We start from the raw sequence: 8,798 nt of genomic DNA, 5'->3' as shown, positions 1-8,798 counted from the left end.
TCCTCATACCTTACCTGATTTCACAAAGTAGTTTCAATCTGAAGTATACATGACTAATCATAATTTATCAACAATTCATATAAAAGAAAATAAAAATAGCAAATTATGTATCATATTAAATACACTTAGTGCAACCTTTTGAGTGAATTTGACATCTCGTGTAATTACTCATCCGTTTCCAATTCATCAGATCTGTTTTACTTTTCGTTTCGGAACCAGACAGCTAATTTCATTTTGTGAAACCACCAAGTCATTTATCTGAACATGATCAACCATTGACTACTTTTTGAAAATAAATAAATAAATAAACTGAAAGCTTTCAGATTTTATATTATGCCCTGAGGTTTTTTTTTTTTTTTTTTAACATTTTGTGTTATCTTTATTTATTAAATATCATGTTCTTCACACTTAAATCATAAAATTCAATTCAACAGCAATATCACAAATATTTAAAAGAGCATGTCTTTCGAATTCCCAGTACACAGTCTCGCACATTGGAGATAAAAATGTTCCCTCCTCCCATACAGAGTTGCTATTGCTCACTTTGAAATCATTGAGTTTCTTAATCAAAGACTTATAAATGCGTTACAAGATATGAAATAGATAATAAAACAAATTCCAAATTAGGGCTTCCAGATGCCCATATTCTAATGGAGACATACATTATTCAAAATTTGATGGCCATAAACACAGTTGTTTTATCACAAAGTGAGAAACATACATACATTTATGCAGATTCTTCATTATTTAACTTCTTTAAATATAATACTCTAATATTTGGTGGCAACAATTGAAAAAGTGATTCACCATTTATAATGAATCAACGCAAAATGCCAAAACAAAATTAATAGCCTTTCTGGGCAAATTGCCCCTTTGAGCTAAAAAGATTATCTTCAAGAAAGCTGAAAATAAAAAAGCAGGAAAAAAAAGATTGGCCCACTTTAAGAACAGCACATGACACTTTAGGAGACATTAATTTTTCCTCCCAAAGACCCATCCTTTAAGGAGTTGGGAAAAAAAAAAAGAGGAGGAAAAATATTTAAAATAGAAAGCAGATGTCAAATTAAGCATAGCAATGCATATCATAAAGATGAGGTAAATAAAGGTACAGTGAGGACTATACATGCTCTTAATAGAAAAGAAAATAATTATTGATAAAATATTGTAAGTAAAAGCTACAATATCATTTCATCAGAAGTACAGGCAATTATATAAAGCATCGGTTAGAGTAGACTGAAGGGTACCCCTTGTATTATTGCGAAGATGTTGTTTCATTTATTGCCAAGTTGTTGTTTCATTTATGTTGATTGCTGAGTAGTTGAGTGTTCTGTACATCCGTAAATATACTCAGTCAGTAAATAAAGTCAAGGGAGTGAACAATGCCAAGTTTCTGCAATTCTCTGGTGATTTTTTAAGTGAAAATAGGTCAACGTGTTCATGGATAAAGAAAGTCAAGGCAGTGCACAATGCCTTGTTTGTGCAATTCTGTGATGTTTTTTTCCATTAACAAATGTATTTGTTATACCAATGTTTTATTATAACTCTCTTGTTCTGATCATAATTTGTAATTTTTCGTGTCGCATTTATGTAGGTCAATGTGCACAAACTCGGTATCCATGTGCCGCCATAAATCACCAATGGGTACTCGTAAATATACTTTTACCAAAACATCACTGTGCAAGTAGTAATACTTTATTGATTATGCCAAAGCATTCAACTAGTTGATTTATACATGTATAATGGAAAGAAAATTTATGTGAAGAGGTCCTTTGCGAATGATTAGCATACTTGATATAAAATAAAATAATGGCTGATAATAGAACATCACTAATAGCACATTTCCTTAGATAACCACTCCCATAATACAAATCTATTTAAGTAAGAGGTTATTCTCTTTGGAAAGTTCGATTGCATTTTCTACAAAAAAGCACACACTTATGGAGATTTCCGGTTATGTTTTTACCACCAATCCTCGAATTCCATATCACAGATTATGTTCTTACTGCATTAATATAATATTAACAAGACATAGTGCACAATAAAAATTAAGCTTTATTTAGGAACTTCGCGCACACTGCCCGACAGCCTGCCTGTTTCGCTCTGCTCGCTACTCGTAAGAAACTTCTCCTCTAGGGTTGCCACACTTATCGGAGGGCGCAAGGCGCGCTCCTTATCGCCATCACCACAGAGTTTCCCCCCAGTTCCTTTAATGGCTATTCAAAGGAACGACATAGGTTATGAAATTATCTCAGAGTATCCGTGCTGTCGGGTATTTTTTTATGATTACAAAATTAGAATATAAAATTAGAAAAGATCAAAATGAAATTCAATATATAACAAGGTATTGACACATATAATAAACATGAAATAACAAGAAATATGTTAAGATATGAATTTAAAAAAATGTTTTAAATTGTTATGTAAGAAGCAAGTTTCTTAGGGAAGTGAACATGTCTTCCCGATCTGGTGACAGTTTGTGTCTTAGAGAGTTCGTTTGCAGATTTATTCTGCTGAACTGTTTTTAAGTCTTTATTTGTTTTCAGTTCAGGCAAATTAGAGTCCGAAAGCAAATAGGCTGGTTTCACACGGTCTATAGACACAGTAGATTTCAGACCGTTAACATCTATTGTGAAAGTTTTGTCCGTTCTAGAAAGAACTTTATGCGGACCTGTATATGGTTGGCACAGAGGTGGCTTTACTCGATCGACACGTAAGTATACATGCGTACACGACTTTAAGGTAGCACTTACGTAACATTTTTCTTGGCAATGTGCAGATGTTGCTATTGGATTCAACTGTTGCATTCTATGCCGAAGATTCGTGATAAATTGTGTGTCATACGGAGATATCTTAGATGACGTTATCATATCACTAGGCAGCTTGAGAGTTGTGCCGTACACCAGTTCAGCACAAGATGACTGTAGATCTTCCTTTACGGCTGTCCGAATACCAAGCATAACAACTGGTAGTGTTTCAGTCCAGTTATTGGTCTCGTGAGCCTTGAGAGAAGATTTTAAATGTCGATGAAATCGTTCAACAATGCCGTTTGACATTGAATGATAGGCTGTTGTTGTGATTCTGTTCGTACCCAAAATGCGCGTGAATTCTGCAAAAAGTGCGGATCTCATTTGAGAACCTTGGTCTGTTGTTATGATCGATGGGCAGCCAAAACGAGATATCCAACAGTTGAAGATGGCTCTGCAAATGGTTTCCGTTTTCATATCCGGGATGGGAATGGCTTCAGGCCATCTGGAGAATCTATCTATTAGAGTCAAAAGGTACACATTGCCTTCTGATGGAGGTAACGGTCCGACGATATCCATATGGATTTCTGAAAAACGTGCATCAGAAAGAGAGAATGTGCCCAGTGGTGCTTTAATATGCCTAGTAATTTTCGATTTTTGGCAAGATTCACAGGATTTCACCCAATTTTTGATATGACGTTTCATATCGGGCCATACATAACGAGAACAAATAAGCTTCGTAGTAGCTGCAATTCCTGGATGTGACAGATTATGCAGATGATTAAAGATGAGTCTGCGAAAGGAATTTGGAACAAATGGACGAGGAATGTCTGTTGATATGTCACACAGAATATTACCATCAGAATATTGGCACGGTTTAAATTCCAGTTTCAAAGATGATGTGTTGTTTTTGAGAAGGTCTTGTACCTCCGGATCATGCCGTTGAGCTTCCGAGAATTTTTTAAAATCCAAAAATGGAGATTTTGTTATGGAATCAATTTCGATTCTTGAAAGAGCGTCAGCAACGACGTTTTTTGAACCTTGCACATGCCTAATATCAGTAGAGTACTGAGAAATAAAATCTAAATGGCGCAATTGTCGAGGTGAACATTTATGAGGGTTCTGTTTAAAAGCGTATATTAACGGTTTTTGATCCGTATAAATTATAAAATTTCTGCCCTCTAACATGTGTCGGAATTTTTTAATTGCAGAATAAATAGAAAATAATTCCCTATCGTACGCGGACCATTTCTGTTGACTTTTATTGAGTTTCATAGAGAAAAATGCTATAGGTTCCCATGTTTGTTGAGACAACTGCATAAGTGTGCCGCCGATTGCGACGTCTGAGGCATCTACCCAGATGCTTAGCTGGGCTCCGGGAATAGGGTGTCTCAAAAGGGTAGCCTGAGCAATGGCATTTTTGGCAGCAATAAAGGCTTGTTCAGCATTCTCGTTCCAATTTAATTGTGGGGATGAATCCTGAACACGCGAACGAGATTTCTTTTTATTCATATAGCCTTCTAACAATTTTATTAAAGGAGAAAGAATATGTGCTGCTTTAGGTATGAAACATCTATAAAAGTTAAACATGCCTAAAAATCGGCGAAGCTGAGTGAGAGTGGTAGGTTGAGGAAAATCTAAAATACATTTGACTTTGTCAGGAAGAGGTTCAATTCCGTTTTCACTAAGGTGAAAACCTAAGAAATCAATAGATGTTTGAGCAAAGGTGCATTTTGAAACATTTATGCAAAGTCCATATTCCTGAAGTTTGGAAAATAAAGCTTTCAAATGCCTGCAATGTTCCTCAGAATCTTTAGAGGCTATGAGCAAGTCATCGACAAAAGCGTAAACGCCTTCTAAATCCCGCGTGACTTCATCTATAAAACGTTGAAAAGTCGCAGATGCATTGCATAAGCCGAATTGCATACGGGTACTTTCGAATAAACCGAATGGTGTGCATATGGCGGTTTTGTGGGTGTCGGCTGGGTTAATTGGTATTTGATGGTATGCCTTAATCAGGTCGACATGACTAAAAATTTTAGTACCGTGCAATGCAGCAGTAAAATCGGCTAAACATGGAATAGGGTATTTGTCTTTTATTGTTTGAGCGTTCAATGCTCGATAATCTCCTACAGGTCTCCATTCCAGACTTCCCTTTTTTGGAACCATGTGAAGTGGGGATGCATAATTGCTGCTCGAAGGTCTCAAATGCCCCAATTGCATCATAGTTTGAAATTCTTGTTTTGCTATTTTTAAGCGATCTGGAGCTAACCGACGAGGTTTTGCAACCACAGGTGGACCTTTAGTTATGATATAATGAACGGTGTTATGTTTAAAAGGTTGGTTAGGATCTGGTAATCTAGTAACTGAAGGAAATTCTTTTAAAATTTTGTGATATGGTGTATCACTAAATACAGTTTTTACTGAATAAATGCTTGCATTTTTCACGCAACCGACGGTTTTAAAATGCGTTTTTAAATCTTTGAGACATTTGTTTCTGAGATCAGGCACCAATTCAAAGAAATGGAGAAAATCTGCTCCAAGAATGGGTGTACTAACATTTGCTATAAGAAAAGTCCATGTAAACTGTCGTCTTAATTTGAAATCCAAAGAAAGTGTTTTTTGACCATAAACATGAATAGTAGAAGAATTAGCAGCGAAAAGTGTTTGTTGGGACGAATTCCGTTTTTGAGAATTATTTGCTGGAAGTAAGGACACGTCAGAGCCGGTATCGACCAAGAATGAAAGGTTTGTTCTACGGTCACGAACGAACAGGCGACGTGAAACTTGAGGAAAAGAATAAGTCGCCTCTATTCTTTGCTGGTTTCGTTTCCCTGCCATGAACAAGGTTTTGTACATTTGTCATCTCTACACTTTTTCCCAAAACGTCTATGATACCAGCAAACAGAATAATCTCTCCTTTTGGAATTGCTTCTTTCCTTATTGCGATCTCCGCGATTTGGCGAGCGACCACGAGAAAGAGAAATGCGATCAATACGTTTGTTTAATTTTTCTATTTGTTTAAATAATTTATCCTCAAGAGACTGATCGACTGTGCGAGAAACGGCACAAGTCCCTGGGGTTGGATTTACTTCCAAAATTCTGTCGGCAATTTCTGCAGCTTTATCTACAGTTAAATTGGAAACCGCTGCCAAAATAGACTGAACAGTCGAAGGCAAACGTTGAAGGAATAATTCTAACATTAAGTTATCAGGAACATTTAAAGATTCTGCTCGACGTTTCATATTTCTAAGCAAATCGGAAGGTTTTCGAGAACCTAATTCTTCTCCAGATAATAATTGGCGAATTTCTTGCTGAGAAGATTCTCCTGAACGATTTATTAACTCAGTTTTAAGCTTTGCATATGGATCAATAGGGTCTGGTTTCATAAGTAAATCCCGTACTATTGAAGCAATATCTGGAGGAAGATGAGCAACTACATAATTATATTTAGTAATGGATTCTGTGATAGGTTTGGGGGTGGCAAGAGCAAAGGTACTTTCACACATAATAAACCATAAAGATGGGTCTGATCGGTTATAAACCGGAATTTGGACGGCATAAACATCAGACATTGTGCAAGGTTTTTAAGCCAAAATAAAAGGAAAAATTTAACTAAAGAAAATGAAATTAAATGATAAGTAGAAAACAGAATTATAAAATGATCTATAATTACTACTCATCTGTGATTCGGAGGATGAAAACCGATGTAATCCATTACTTCTGGTTTGGAGATCTTGAGTGATGGCTTGTAGTCAAAACCGAAAGTGCTTGAGAACTGTTCATACGATTTAACACAGTCCGGGTTACCATTATGGAGATTTCCGGTTATGTTTTTACCACCAATCCTCGAATTCCATATCACAGATTATGTTCTTACTGCATTAATATAATATTAACAAGACATAGTGCACAATAAAAATTAAGCTTTATTTAGGAACTTCGCGCACACTGCCCGACAGCCTGCCTGTTTCGCTCTGCTCGCTACTCGTAAGAAACTTCTCCTCTAGGGTTGCCACACTTATCGGAGGGCGCAAGGCGCGCTCCTTATCGCCATCACCACACACTGTTTTGCATATCATTACATTCGTCCATATCTGTGTTGATAGCAAAAACTGAATCATAATATTAAATGATGAGAAATATGCCCAAAGAAATTGCAATACAATTTAACTAAATAAATGGTTGTTTAGTAGAAATATAAAATTGCATGTTTCTACAGGACTTTTATTAAGAAATAAGAGCTAAAAATTCAATAATAGTGGAGAGCATGCAGTTGTCATGAAAAATTTCATTCATACACAGTTTATGAGCACTGGGTGAGACAGTTTTGAGAAATAATAAGTAAGAAAGTTTTCTCATCATCATATTCAAAGACATTTTTTTCATATTTTGTACTTGGATCTGTTTGGGAAAGTGACTGATTTTGCCATCAGTAAAAGTTATCCTGCTTAAAACAGTTTATTATTGTGTTTTCTGAAACATGGTTTCAAAATATGTATTTAGAAGATGCAGAAAATACACCAAGGAGGTTAGTCCTTATTAATTCATTTGCACTTTCATCCAAATTTTCCACATTATGAAGAATACAGCTCACCTCACGAAGATCATATTCTTTCATCGCTCTATAAAAATTCCTTAATCGCAAACTGGAATAACAGATATCATGTTTTCTGCAAGGAATAAAATTCCAAATTTTCCTCATTATGAAGAATACAGCTCACCTCACGAAGATCATATTCTTTCATTGCTCTATAATAATTCTCTGATCACAAACTTGAATAATAGATATCATGTTTTTTGCAAGGAATAAAACTTCGGCATACTTTATGAAGTATGTTTTGTCACATGCAGTTGTGAATCAGATCAAAGGTAAAATTCTTTTCATCTTACAGTTTCTAAATTCATTCATTAAAAATTTCTGTCATCATCTACACCATACGTTATTTTTTCATAATTTCAAATTCATCAAGAAAAAAATCAAATACATTGCAACATTTTGCTCACATTAAATGACATAATAATTACAACAAACGATGAGTCAATTTCCCATGTTTCTGCACAAGTGCCGATGGAACATTGACATTTTGATACACTTAAAAACTCGCAAAACATTAGAATAAATTTTTATTTCAGAGGCAGAAACAATTTAAAAAATCATCACATCTGAAATTTAGTGTCATTCACTTCACAAATGATGTTAAATTATGCGAAAGCACAGTCATTTTACGATTAACTAAATTATCAACAGAAAAAATGCGTTCAAAATTCAGTATTAAAATAGTATTTTTATAATTAAACAGTTTCAGTGCTTTCGTAAGAGGAAAAAAAAACTCAGTTTTGTATCCCTGATGATAATAGTTTTAAATCAATATGCACAAAATTTATTCATACCACTAAAAAAATTATATGAAGTGCTAACAGAGATATTAAAAATTGAAATTGTTTTGTTCTTTTATTTATAATACGTTTAGCAGGAAATAAATGTTAATTCAAAGAACACTGCAATGGAAGTTCTCACATGTCCTATCAAACTTTTGTCAGTGATTTTAACTGAATTATCACCAGAAGAAATTTATTAATAAGCGAACACTACAACAACGAATATCTAAGATATTCTTTGACTACAACAACGTTTGCACCCTAACAAGAAATCTTCGATGTTTGTTTACATCGCACGATAAATTGTTAATCTTTGCCATAATTCACCGCGAAACATGATAAAAAGCCAAATATTGTAACCCATCCAGAAGCCCGTGACGTCACGGTAAACTTTTCCGTACACCTTTGGCGTGTGTCTGTACATAATTGTGACGGACTAGTCCATACTAGACCCCCAGCAAAAATTAAAAACAATGTTATGGAAACATGCCTTACGATTGCCTCTTTTTATTTACCCTCTGCCGGAATGCTTTCAGTTTCTTCATCTAATTACGCTTTATTATGTTATTAAATGAAAAAAATGACTTCACATACATTACAAATCATTTATTAAGTATATTAGACAATTTATTTTTTTAAATAATAATTAAAGAGAAATCTCAAGTCTAACGA

Source organism: Stegodyphus dumicola, chromosome 1 (assembly GCF_044657685.1).
Source record: "Stegodyphus dumicola isolate Sdum_Otavi_A_Nest chromosome 1, ASM4465768v1".
In the NCBI taxonomy this organism is placed as follows: domain Eukaryota; kingdom Metazoa; phylum Arthropoda; class Arachnida; order Araneae; family Eresidae; genus Stegodyphus; species Stegodyphus dumicola.
Note: the sequence above shows the minus strand (reverse complement) of the source record.